The 13,500-nt window shown below is 38.0% G+C and overlaps 1 protein-coding gene across 1 annotated transcript in view; it reads left to right on the plus strand.

Annotated features, from left to right (window-relative positions):
- Positions 1-2,056: 2,056 nt before the first annotated feature.
- Positions 2,057-13,500, plus strand: part of supt6h (SPT6 homolog, histone chaperone and transcription elongation factor) — a 99,234-nt gene continuing 87,790 nt past the window's right edge. The window contains exon 1 of the mRNA XM_051930547.1: positions 2,057-2,209. The gene's annotated coding sequence lies outside the window, so the exon portion shown is untranslated. The remainder of the gene's footprint in view (positions 2,210-13,500) is intronic.

The following is a 13,500-nucleotide window of genomic DNA, read 5'->3' on the forward strand; positions in this document are numbered from 1 at the left end:
GTTTCGGCTGTCATGAAATGCAAAGAAACTAACCCTGGTCTGAACGCTGAACCCAAGTGAAGAGCACTGCCACACTCATTCAAACAGGGTTATTTGATAGCCTTTGTAAATTCAATGCAAGCAACTAGAGGACATATTCAATTAATTGTATTCTGTTATCTGTATGAAATGTTCTGATATGTGACTGAATATTGGTGCAGTGGAGAGCACTTCAGCCTGTCAGATCAATGGGCCTTGGTTTAGTTCCAGCCTAGGTTACTGACTTTTAGAGTTTGCGCACACTCCTTGTGTTAGTGTAGGTGTTCTCCATTTCATTGTACCAATGAACTTTAGCTTTTAAAAAGTCTGTATATACAGTTAATTGTAAGTGTAAATTGACCTGGACTGTATAATAGTGGGTTTGTAAGTATGTGTGTCTCCTATGATTTACAAGTGTCTTGTCCAGGGTTGAATTTTGCCTTGCACCTGATGCTGCCAGAATATTCTAGATTAGATTAGATAGATACTTTATAGATACTTTATTAATCCCAAGGGGAAATTCACATTTTAATAACTCCCAGTATAGAAAAAATCAGGCTTAGAAGAGGAATAAACATTGCAGGTAAGTTGTTCTGATATGAGTGGAGGATTTTCTAGCTGGAAATGTGACACGGTTGCTAAAGGCATTTGGTTTTAAACCAAAAGGTTGTCTTTTTAGTCTCCCTCTCAGACTATCACATGGCCCTGAGGAAGACTGTAAGAGAGAGAGATTTGTGTAGGAGATTATCCGTACCTGATAAATCTGCTTTGTGCCCTAGAGAACAGTGAATGGCAGCTTTTTAAGTTGACAAAATTACTTGTTACACCACATGCATTCAGAAGCAGCAGTTCAGGGTTCACAATTCATTCCAAATCATCACCCTTGTATACTTCATTAGCACTAAAATCTATAATACTTACACTGGCTACTTCTGAAGAACTGAAACTATTATAACACATTTGCACGTGATACCAAGCTAGGTGGATTGGCGGATAATGTAGAATCTGCTGAATCATTACAGAGGGATTTGGATAGCATACAGGCTTGGGCAGATTTGTAGCAGATGAAATTTAATGTAAGTAAATGTAATGTATTACACATAGGAAGTAAACATGTTAGGTTTGAATATATAATGGTAGGTCTGAAAATCGAAAGTACACCTTTTGAGAAGGGTTTAGGAGTTGTCGTGGACACAATACTATTAACTGCCAAACAATGTTCAGAAGCCACTACAAAGCCCAATGGAACGTTAGGTTAAATAGCATAATGTGTACAGTACAAGTCCAAGGAGGTTATGCCCAAGCTTTGCAATGAACTAGTGAGGCCTCATCTGGAGTACTGTGTACAGTTTTGTTCTCCAGGCTACAGACATAGCAGTGCTGGAAAAAGTCCAGAAAAGGAGAGACTAGATTTTTCTTGTCTAGGTTGTTCTAATGTCTAATGTTCAAATGACAAATCACTTGCTTATTCACACGCTCTCTGTTCCCTAATTCAGCTCTCCTGCTACCACAATATTGTCCAACCGCTCAAGTTTACATGTTCTTCCCATGCCTGTGTGAGTTTTCCTCAAGGTAGTCTAATTTTCCTTCTGTAACTTTGCATAAGAAATATTCCAGGAATTAAACAGTTTATGTTATTTGCAGTTAACCCAAACGAAATCAAGGTAAACGAGTACTCTAGACAGTAACATTTATTAGTTTGACTTATTTTACTGTTAATAACATAAATAACGTTGTAACCTATACTTTTATTAATTTTTCAGTTTATCTAATAATGAAAATGTGAGAAGGGGTATTACAAACAAGTGTTAAATCTATCATCAAAACCTCAATTCGGATTTAACTGCACTACACTTTTAACGCAGCATTGTTCCCGGACTTTTGACCATAGCCTTAATAACAGGCGTGTCTGGGGACGACACTATTGCCGTTGGAGTTCGTTGCTCCAGTTTGATTGGATCTCACCGTATCGGATATCCCGCCTCTCAGCGTCACTCCTCCGCTCAGGAGCCTCGTGTTTTAGCTTCGCGGAACCTGAAGCGGCGCTCGTAGGTTGTATTGAAGTAGCGACGGAAGTTACCTTTGCCTCAAAGACTGCTGGCGATTTCGGCGGCCATTTCTGTTGCTTATTAAATCTCCCCAAGAGCGGAACGTTACATTACTTAGGTTTGAACAGGCAGCCCGGGATCAGGTAAGATTTTTCTCCGGGTCTGACGGTACGCTAGTTGAATTTGCGTCTCGATGGGCATTGGCGTTCCTCCTACTCGTGTGTATAGCTACTGTCCTAATCGCTCCTCACCGCACCAATTCTCGTTTATTGAGGCGACGCGGTTCTCGGACCTAATGTCAGGCATGGCCACATCGTAGTAGAAAGCTTCATGTAGCTAAAATTTAGAAGAGAGTATACGCAAATTGTGAGATATCCCTTGTAAAGGCAGTGTTACTACTCCTTACCTTGCCACCAGCCTTATTTCATTCTTCCGACCTGGGCCTTTTTTTACTTTGGTTATTTGACAGATCAGAGTATTGCACGTTTCTTTAAAGTGACATGAGATATCCAAAGTGGTACGTTTCGGACCCCAAAACATATATCGACTATTATTCTAGGCCGGCATCTTCTTGCTGAACTACAACATATTGATCATCACGAGTTTGCGAGAGAAAAAGGCAATGCACTCGGGACAGCTCGTACTTTACATCACCGAAAAGCTCATGAGAAAGACAATAATGTAACCATACCTATATGTTGTAGTTATATTTACTTATGCCTTTAATCAGCAAAGTTAAGTAATCCTTTTCAAAGTATGAGTGAACATCAAAACAGCAACATGGTTAACAGAGAGTAAAACGAATTAGGCAGGTGTGCAATGTATAGAAACTTCTGAAATATTATGTTCTCTTATCCGTTCGAAATAATTAAATATGTGGACCAATTTCTGTATAAAATATGTTGTGCATTTAATATACTTACGATATATTCAATATTCAATTCTTTATTGTCATGTGTACAAGTACCATGTACAATGAAATGCTTGCTTGCTTGCATGCATGTGCCCCCGCAGACAGTGAACAAAACAAACACTAAATAAATAAATGAATAGAAATAACTAAATAAAACCAGAATCCTAGGAAAAAATATATGACACATACCCACTCTTGTAACAATACAAATTCATTAGGTTAGAGTTATCTTTGGAATATTGGATGTGGTGGTCCTTCGATTTAGGAGTTGACATTTTGGACACACAGTATACATAGACCTTGCTCATGTTTCATTCTTTATGATGAGTAGATTCAATTCACCCATGGTTGATTACAATAGTGCCTTCTGTCTTGTGCACCATCCCTTTATGATTTCTTAATTACGATTCACTTCACCATGGGAGCGTTTCTTTTGTTGTGGATTGCTAACCTTGACCATACCATTGGTTGTTTTTGAGAGATGTCCTACCACAGTGGAACTCTGCAGCCCATACTTGGCTGTAGTATGTGGAGGGACTTGTACTAGTAAGAATGAATGTCCAAAAGCATATCATTTTCAAGCACAAAACATAGAAACTGTTCATTCAAGTAATTTGGCACACAGGAGTCATTCTTTGGCTCCAGACAAATCAGCACTGTAGAATACCCCATTTAGTTTCAGGCTGAACACTTTGAGATCAGCCTTTTATGCTTGGCTTATATTTTCATAATTTTTGCTGTACTAGAGCAGGTCAAATTGTTAATAAAATTAACTTTTGCTTTATGCAGTAAAATATCAGATCTGTCTGTTTTAGGTCATCAAAAATAGCTGTGTTGATGGCTGAGAGCAAATTATAATCTTATGTTTTTGTGGAGAATGGAGATCCCAAAATTCCTGATAGAAGCAGCTTCAAGGGAGACCCAGTTTGAACAATCGCCAACAGTCCATGAAAATTTTATATACACTCCTGTTACATAATCCAAATGTCCGTTATCTAGTGGTATGCTCAAAGCTTCCTAGACATCTTTATTTTGCCTGAAATATTGTGATGTAAAACCGCAACTGAAAAATATTCTTGTGCACAACAGAGAAATTTGGTAAATTGGGATCAGGCTTTTGGATTTAAGCCCTGGCGCTCTCTCAAATTTATTGTAACATAATGTAATTTATGGATGGTGTATTACTTTTTAAAAAAATCCAAATAAACAGGCAATCCACAAATCATTTGCCCTATGGTTCATTTTATGGTCACCAGGTTAGCTTTTGCTGGTGATATTATGGTACTAATTGAAAACCAAACAACATTTTAACTCTGTTGTGGTCAGCAAGCAGTCAACATTTATTTAAACATTTAAAAAATCAAAGCCATCCTTCCTGTAATGTCTCTTTCCACACTGGAGTTTCTAATTTTCAAATCTCTGTTGTCCGAATTTCTGCATGCCTTCCCCTTGTTGTAGTTGCCTTTGTTTTTGTTTGGTGAGTCTCACCTGTTCCCCGCTTTAGTATTCTTTCTAAGTGATCAGGGTGCCTTCTGCCGAGATGTGTACATTTTCCTTTAGTGATCTCATTTTGTCAAAAATCAAAGGGCATTATAAACAAGGTAATTTCATGCACTATGTTTTGTGAACAGGTGGATAACTGGAATAAGGCCACTTGGAGAAAAGAGCTGCTCATGGACAAAATTAAGTGTACAGAGTATAATGGAGTGTTTGTCAATCAGCCCAGTGTTTTATACAGCCAGTTAAAGATATTCTTGTTTTTTAAAGAGCATTAAGTTGTTCATTTTAACATCCCAGATTACCTGACATTTTTGCTTATATGAGACCTTCTGACACTGCCTTCTGTCAGTTTCAGAGAACCATTCTGCAGTAAGCACTCAATGCTTCTCCTACTCTCTGGATCCTGCCATATAGATTTGTTTGTGGTTCTCCATATGTAGATTTTTTTTTTCAAATCTTGACTCCTTGTATTTCAATCAACATGAGAATAACCATATTCACATTATATGCCTGAGTAACAATACTGCTAATCCTGATTAATCTACGACACTTTACTATTCAGTTATCCTTTTCTTATTTTCGCTTTAGCTATAATAGTAACTTGTAATTGAAAACTGTTACATTTACTGTGTACTTTGAAATGTGTACTCATTTGCTGTTTAAAGCTCTTTGCAGTTATTTATTCTATGTATGAATAAATGTATTGAAAAAATTGGGCACAATTATAAAATAGTAATTTAAAGAAGACATTCAGTATTCTTGCAACAATCAAGTACGATTGCTTACCAAATATATGTACAGTGGTGTGAAAAACTATTTGCCCCCTTCCTGATTTCTTATTCTTTTGCATGTTTGTCACACAAAATGTTTCTGATCATCAAACACATTTAACCATTAGATAGATAGAGTCAAATATAACACAAGTAAACACAAAATGCAGGTTTTAAATGATGGTGTTTATTATTTAGGGAGAAAAAAAATCCAAACCTACATGGCCCTGTGTGAAAAAGTAATTGCCCCCTTGTTAAAAAATAACCTAACTGTGGTGTATCACACCTGAGTTCAATTTCCGTAGCCACCCCCAGGCCTGATTACTGCCACACCTGTTTCAATCAAGAAATCACTTAAATAGGAGCTGCCTGACACAGAGAAGTAGACCAAAAGCACCTCAAAAGCTAGACATCATGCCAAGATCCAAAGAAATTCAGGAACAAATGAGAACAGAAGTAATTGAGATCTATCAGTCTGGTAAAGGTTATAAAGCCATTTCTAAAGCTTTGGGACTCCAGCAAACCACAGTGAGAGCCATTATCCACAAATGGCAAAAACATGGAACAGTGGTGATCCTTCCCAGGAGTGGCCGGCCGACCAAAATTACCCCAAGAGCGCAGAGACGACTCATCCGAGAGGTCACAAAAGACCCCAGGACAACGTCTAAAGAACTGCAGGCCTCACTTGCCTCAATTAAGGTCAGTGTTCACGACTCCACCATAAGAAAGAGACTGGGCAAAAATGGCCTGCATGGCAGATTTCCAAGACGCAAACCACTGTTAAGCAAAAAGAATATTAGGGCTCGTCTCAATTTTGCTAAGAAACATCTCAATGATTGCCAAGACTTTTGGGAAAATACCTTGTGGACTGATGAGTCAAAAGTTGAACTTTTTGGAAGGCAAATGTCCCGTTACATCTGGCGTAAAAGGAACACAGCATTTCAGAAAAAGAACATCATACCAACAGTAAAATATGGTGGTGGTAGTGTGATGGTCTGGGGTTGTTTTGCTGCTTCAGGACCTGGAAGGCTTGCTGTGATAGATGGAACCATGAATTCTACTGTCTACCAAAAAATCCTGAAGGAGAATGTCCAGCCATCTGTTCGTCAACTCAAGCTGAAGCGATCTTGGGTGCTGCAACAGGACAATGACCCAAAACACACCAGCAAATCCACCTCTGAATGGCTGAAGAAAAACAAACTGAAGACTTTGGAGTGGCCTAGTCAAAGTCCTGACCTGAATCCAATTGAGATGCTATGGCATGACCTTAAAAAGGCGGTTCATGCTAGAAAACCCTCAAATAAAGCTGAATTACAACAATTCTGCAAAGATGAGTGGGCCAAAATTCCTCCAGAGCGCTGTATAAGACTCATTGCAAGTTATCGCAAACGCTTGATTGCAGTTATTGCTGCTAAGGGTGGCCCAACCAGTTATTAGGTTCAGGGGGCAATTACTTTTTCACACAGGGCCATGTAGGTTTGGATTTTTTTTTCTCCCTAAATAATAAAAACCACCATTTACAAACTGCATTTTGTGTTTACTTGTGTTATATTTGACTAATGGTTAAATGTGTTTGATGATCAGAAACATTTTGTGTGACAAACATGCAAAAGAATAAGAAATCAGGAAGGGGGCAAATAGTTTTTCACACCACTGTATATGGAAAATATGCTCATTAAACTTTAGAATTTGTAGGAATTACTTAATTTGTGTGGGATACCCACAAACCTGCACTGATGTTCAAGCCCGGGATATTGTTGCTTTCACCTGTAACTGGTATTGTAGCAGTAATGAAAAGTTCTCCTTCTGTTCTGCTTTTGTTTTTGCAAAGCCATAGCAAAATATGAATTAATTATTACCTTATTTACATCACAGTAAGCAAAGAGAGAATATGATTCACTTTTGGTGTTCTTGCTCTCACTGCTCCAGCACAGACATGTCAAGTACAATATAAACAAAGCTTTAGACAGGGGTTATAGAAGTCTGCCACGCTATAAGCAGCTGTCTTTAAAAACAATACCAAAAATTAAGATCCTACGTGAAGAAGTGGATGTTTTATTTATTTATTTTTTTTTATCACACTAGTCCATACAATATTTTCATGATTGAAAACAAAGATCCAAAACGTCTGGTAGTCTGTTAGACTTTGCATCTTTGTAGTTTGACTGTCAAGGATTAAAATATGATAGTTCTGTTGGCCCAAATTACTGATTTGTCCATGCCATGATTGCTTCTTCTGCCTGCATTATCTGCACAGACCATTCCTCTTGGTCTCCATTTTGTAATTGTTGTCTTTTCTATTTGAAAATATCCACCTATCCATTTTCTTCCTTCACCACCTAGGTTTTGATACAGCACACTACGAATGAGGCAATACTTATCTCATGATACAGTTTATATTGTGATTAAGGCATCATGATGCAGTATTCCTACAATTCAAAATTTTCATAAAAGAAATGTACTGTATGTTTCGTGTTGCATATTACATAGTTATAAATTAAAACACCAAAATTCAAAGAAGTTTTAATGTAGTTTTTGAAAGTTATTTTATATGAACTCTTTTAGGGTTAATTTTTTTTATTTGTTTTCTCTCAGGGCTGAATATTTTTCCAAAAATGAACATTTCTTTAAAAAGAACACAAAGCAATTGTTGAACATATCAAACCAGCAAAAAATATTTACTTTTGACAAATGTTACTGTCTTGCATGTTGTATGAGCCTGCATACTATATGATTTCACATACATGTTACACAGCAAAGTCCTGCAAAGTATGATATCACTCAAAGCGGCCAATTGCATGCATTGCCACATTGCACTGCTTACAATATGTGTTGCATTGGTATCTCCTTTTCAATTTTCTGTTGCTGCACTTTCTCACCTATATTGTTAGTGTGTGCTGTGCCATGCCAATGCCACCAAGTTTTCTGCCTGCATGAAAACCGGATTGTCACCTCTTTTCCTCTTCAGCCATCTGGCTTCAACTGTGAAGGCATGTGTCTCCTGTTCACCCTGACCACAAGCTCCAATTCCCCTGCTCTGTAGCTCCATGGGCATGTATAAAAATTGTCCATGTACACAATATGACCCAAATGTTCATAGCCCTGAAGCAGCTCCAGCACAACCTGACTTGTCAAGGGACAGTTCTCTCTTTGAAAGAAATACTTTACTGTATATGTAATTACTTTCAGGCAGAAACTGGCAGTATTTGCTTCTGCCAGTAGAAAATCCTTTATGCCATACTTTGTGGGCTTGTCTGGCATATATTGTCAGAAAAAAAGGCATTATTTTATCATAGATTCATGCACAGACAAATCACGGCCAGGCTGATAAAATTGTTTATATGTTGGTTCCACAATGTCAAGCAGGGGCTGAACTTTATACATGGGGTTGTAGCCTGGCTCAAACCTTGGGATTTGCTTCTGGTTATCACAGAAGTGAATAAAACTTTGCAGCACCACGTACCTATCATCATGCTGCATAACCTGTCCAAAGCCACCAGGGGACAAAGCACGTTTGGACCAGTGTTCCCTGAAGTTATATCACCAGTCTAGTCCCATCTCTATTTGTAATGCCACAAAGCCCTTCATCTCATCTTTTGTTGTGGGTTTCCACTTTGAAAAACAAGAATGCGGTGCAAGCGCAACCCGCGATTCAAAAAATTGTTGTCTTATTAAAAAGCCCTAAGCAATTCTCCTTTAGCTAAGCTCTCCTTCTCAGGGGTGGGGTTTGATTTGTCTTTAATTTGTTTGGTTATAAATTGATCTATTTGTATGGAATGATTACAATAAAAATTAATAAAATATAAAAAAAAAAAATTGCTCTGCATACCTGTTTGTCTCGTCTGCCAGCTGCTGGACTACTTCAGGCTGCTCTCTCCTGATCTTGCTTTTCAGCTACTGTCATGTCCAAGAGCAAGCCATGAAGTCCAGTAGCCAGTTTGGCTCCCACGGATCAATGTCTGGGTATTCCTCCCACATAAACTTTGCCATAGGTGCGTCAGCTGATGCCAGTTCCTTACTCTCTTGCTCGATCTCCTGGGGCCTCATGTATAACGCCGTGCTACAGGTTAATTACAATCGGATGCATTACACTAATAAACAATATGCAGTTAATTTCAGTGTATTTATAAAGCCGCGTCAGGAATGTGGGTCTAAGAAAGAAAGGGTAACCACACAGGAACAGTAGTACTATTTTGACGCTGGGTGCCGCCAGTCTGCAAAACCGAGTGAAGAAATTGCGTACGCCAGGGTATGAGGTACCATGGAAATGTGCATGGCTTTACGGCAAGTTTAGGTTTTATACATCGCGATTTGAGCGTGGAAACGTTCGTACGCAACATTTCTGTGCGTACGCACCGTTTATACATGAGGCCCCTGATCACTGTCAACAAAATCAGATTCTGAAAAGTCTGCTGAGTATTTTCTTTTCTGCACTCGCTTCGCTCCCTCGTGAGATGTCGATGCCATCTTGCCTTCGTTTACATTTCGTAACTCACGCACACGCAAGGATTAGATGCCGAGTCAATGAGTCTAACATTCCTCCGAGCAGAGAGGGAATGCCTGTGACGTAACAGTGAATTTTGTCGCTATTAACAGCTGATTGTCGCCCTCTACCCCTGGATGTCGACTTTTTTCGACATGCGCCCTCAACCCCTCCTGTTGACACCCACCCTAAAAGAGTTAAAATAGTCTTAATTATTAAAATGTTTGTATCACAGTAACGTGTTGTGTTGCATGTTAATACATACATGCAAGTATGAATTTCGCTGTAATGTGTATTATGACAAGTGATGAGTTTGTCGAAATCAAGAACATGTTTGGGAACTTTGCTGAACTCTGCGAAATGCATTAAAATCATTGGGAAAGGAAAAACTGAACTAGTTTTGAGTGAATTATAATGGTGCAGTGGTCCTTTGGGTGTTCCTGACGGCTAGGGAGGTGTCTGCCAATTATGCTGGATTGATTACTATGGCCAAAAATGTGACCTGAGCTTTGAGTACTAGCCACTGCACTACCATGCTTCAGACAACAAAAGATACAAAGAAGGTATGCCAAACGGCCACAGACTATCAATAAACATTTATCTATATATACCATATATATATATATATATAATCATTGCATTCACAGAGTTCTAACCTTGATGCACATATTGGTCATGCCTCAAAGCGTTGGTGTGGGACTCCTTCCATTTTTTGAAGTTGCTCTCCAGGTGCTGCTGGAAGATCTTGTTGTTTTCTATCTATGTGTGCAGATACTTTTTTTTTTTTCTTCTATCAAGAAGTAAGAAACATCTTGTCTTTTTTTTTTTTTTTTTTTTATTATTTCACAATGTCTCATTCTGACTTGAGGAGGGGAAGGGTACTTTAAGGCTTTTTTTTGACTGGTAAGGGCAGCACATGGCTGATTATACATGCAATTTAGCCATGCCTTGCTGCCCTACAGGTTAGTGCTCTAGTTGGGGTGGCAGTAGGTGTAATAATACTTATGGGCAGCTAATGTACCCCTCAAATGAAAATACTGCAACCTTTTTTCTATTGAAGAAAACGGTATTTGTCTAAGCAGCGAAGAAGGTCACTGGCAAACATTGCATATTTGCTGAGGAAAAACATTTTACCGTATTTTGCCAATCAACACTACATACGAGAGTAATCATCCTATAAACCTACAGTAAAGTTACTGCAGTGCCAGACCATCCAAATTTAAAATGATCATTTTATTGTCTGAGTTAATATTCAACATACTCCAAAAATGGCAATCCTTTTATTTTCAGCTTGAGTGCCTCAGACCACAACAATTAGCTGTGGGTTCTGACTATATCTAAAAGAAATTATAATTTTATATTTCCTATTAAGAAATATGAGAACATTAACACTTTACATTAAACTGACGTCAATTCACTATGCCCTCAGTTAAAAACTAGGTACAAATGTGGCAGGGACAGATGCATTGTTTGACCAGAAAAGCAAGCGTTGGGAATTTGGCTGCTTTCTCTCTCCACCATCCCAGAGAATTATTTCTTGAGAGTAATGTAAGATCCGCTACTGTATTTTTCCTCTTTACCATAATCTAGCATTTTTTCTGTATCCGTATCAATGAAAGTTGTAATGTGTCGAGCACTCATTCTCAACATCCATGAATTGAATATGAATATGAAGATACGTTTTTACTTTGCTGGTCCAGATAGAGTTTTGTTTGAAAACTAGCCTGTGGATGCAGTGGTGTATTTATTAAAACAATATTGCAATTTGCCATACTTGCCCGAGGATGCATCTCACTAAAACCTCACAATACTATATGTTGATGTCTATGTTGTGCACTGACATCTTTCATCTTCACATCATTGTACAGAGGGTGAATAACTGGTTGTCATGGTATGCCTTAGTTGTACTTTTTCCAATTAGATTTTTAAATTGCCTGCTTAAGATGAAAGATGGTATTCCTCAATAAATAAATGATCAAATATGATAATTTTGTTTTGTTTGTTTAGCTGGGTTCTCCATGTATACTTTTAGGGCTTGTGTGAAAATCAGTTTTAAGGCATATTTGTGCACGGCTGTGAAAAATCTGAAGGGTTTCTCATCTGGAGGATTTAATGGTTGATATTTTCAGAATCATGGGCTACATGAAATGTAATAAACTACATTAAATTCTAGAGTGGTGATGTGTTGATCAGTACATGTAAGTAAGAACTTCACTGTAGTTTACATGCCACACTGATCCTATAAACCTGTAAATCATTCACTGTTGTTCTCATATGCATATTTACCGTTTAGAATAATTTTGTGCTTTGATTTCTGTAAAGAAATATTTTTATACTTGAACATACATATTACAGGGTTGTATACAGCCTAAAATGGTGATATTGTTTGCCACAGTTAAAAGCAGTGGCAGTTCTTTGGTTTTATTTAATTGTTTTTTTCATTGCTACAGAGACTAAGCTAGGCATACAGTTCTAATTAGTTGTCCACAACAAAAATAAAAAAATAAGACCTTGAGTCCAGATGAAATATGTGTTCATACAGGTGCTTTAATACATATTTATTTTACTAATTGAAATCCAAAAATGTTTTTGCTTTGGGTTGTTGTCATGCTGAAAGGTGAAGTTCCTCTTTATCTTCAGCTTCCTAGAAGATGCTTGAAGGTTTTGTGCCAAATTAGACTGATACTTCGTGCTATTCATGATTCCATCTACCCTGACTAAAGCCCCAGTTCCAGCTGAAGAAAAGTAGCCCCAAAGCATGATGCTGCCTCTTCCATGCTTCACTGTGGGTATGGTGTTCTTTTGACAATGTGCTGTTATTTTTGCATCAAACATAGCTGTGGGAATTATGACCAAATATTTCAACCTTGATCTCATCAGACCATAATACATTTTTTTTTCTACATGGGTTGTGGGAGACTGAACATACATTTTTGCAAAGTTTAGCCAGGCTTGGATGTTTTTCCATGTAAGAAATGGATTTCATCTTGCTTCCCTACCCCATAACCCAGACATATGAAGAATAATAATAATTCTTAAATAATAATTCTTTGCATTTATATAGCGCTTTTCTCACTACTCAAGGCGCTAAGCAATTACAGGTTAAGGGCCTTGCTCAAGGGCCCAACAGAGCAGAGTCCCTATTGGCATTTACGGGATTCGAACCGGCAACCTTCCGTTTGCCAGTGCAGATCTCTAGCCTCAGAGCCACCACTCTGCCTGATTGTTGTCACATGTAGGGAGCAACCAGTACTTTTTCTCAATTTGCCTTCAGTGATGTAATGTGCTGTCACTGTGATATAATGATCTTGAGAAATACTTGTCCAGTTGTCTCTGGATAAAGCTACTTTGCTGACTTCATTGAGCTCTGATATTAGGATTGGCATCTCTGCCTCCAAATGATTAGACAAAATATGTCTAGAAGGGGGAAGTGTACTTTGGATTCAGGGCCTTTGTCATCTCCTTGCAAATAAAAATTCAAAATAAAACTAGAATTGGCTATAAATACGATTATCAAATTATAGTTTATTGTATGTTTTAGTGCTGGGCGGTATGACCAAAATTCTATATCACGGTATTTTTCAAAATTGTACCGGTTTCATAGTATTCTACGGTATTTTTTTTCCCATGCATGAGTTAACCACATTTTCCACTGCAATTATTGCTAAGTAATAACTAAGAATAACCTATTCCACTGTCATGAGAATTGTACATTGTACAAAAAAAATTTTAATGTGCACACATGTATTAATACAGGTTTGCATAGCC

The sequence above is a fragment of the Erpetoichthys calabaricus genome, chromosome 8 (genome assembly GCF_900747795.2).
Source record: "Erpetoichthys calabaricus chromosome 8, fErpCal1.3, whole genome shotgun sequence".
Classification (NCBI taxonomy): domain Eukaryota; kingdom Metazoa; phylum Chordata; class Cladistia; order Polypteriformes; family Polypteridae; genus Erpetoichthys; species Erpetoichthys calabaricus.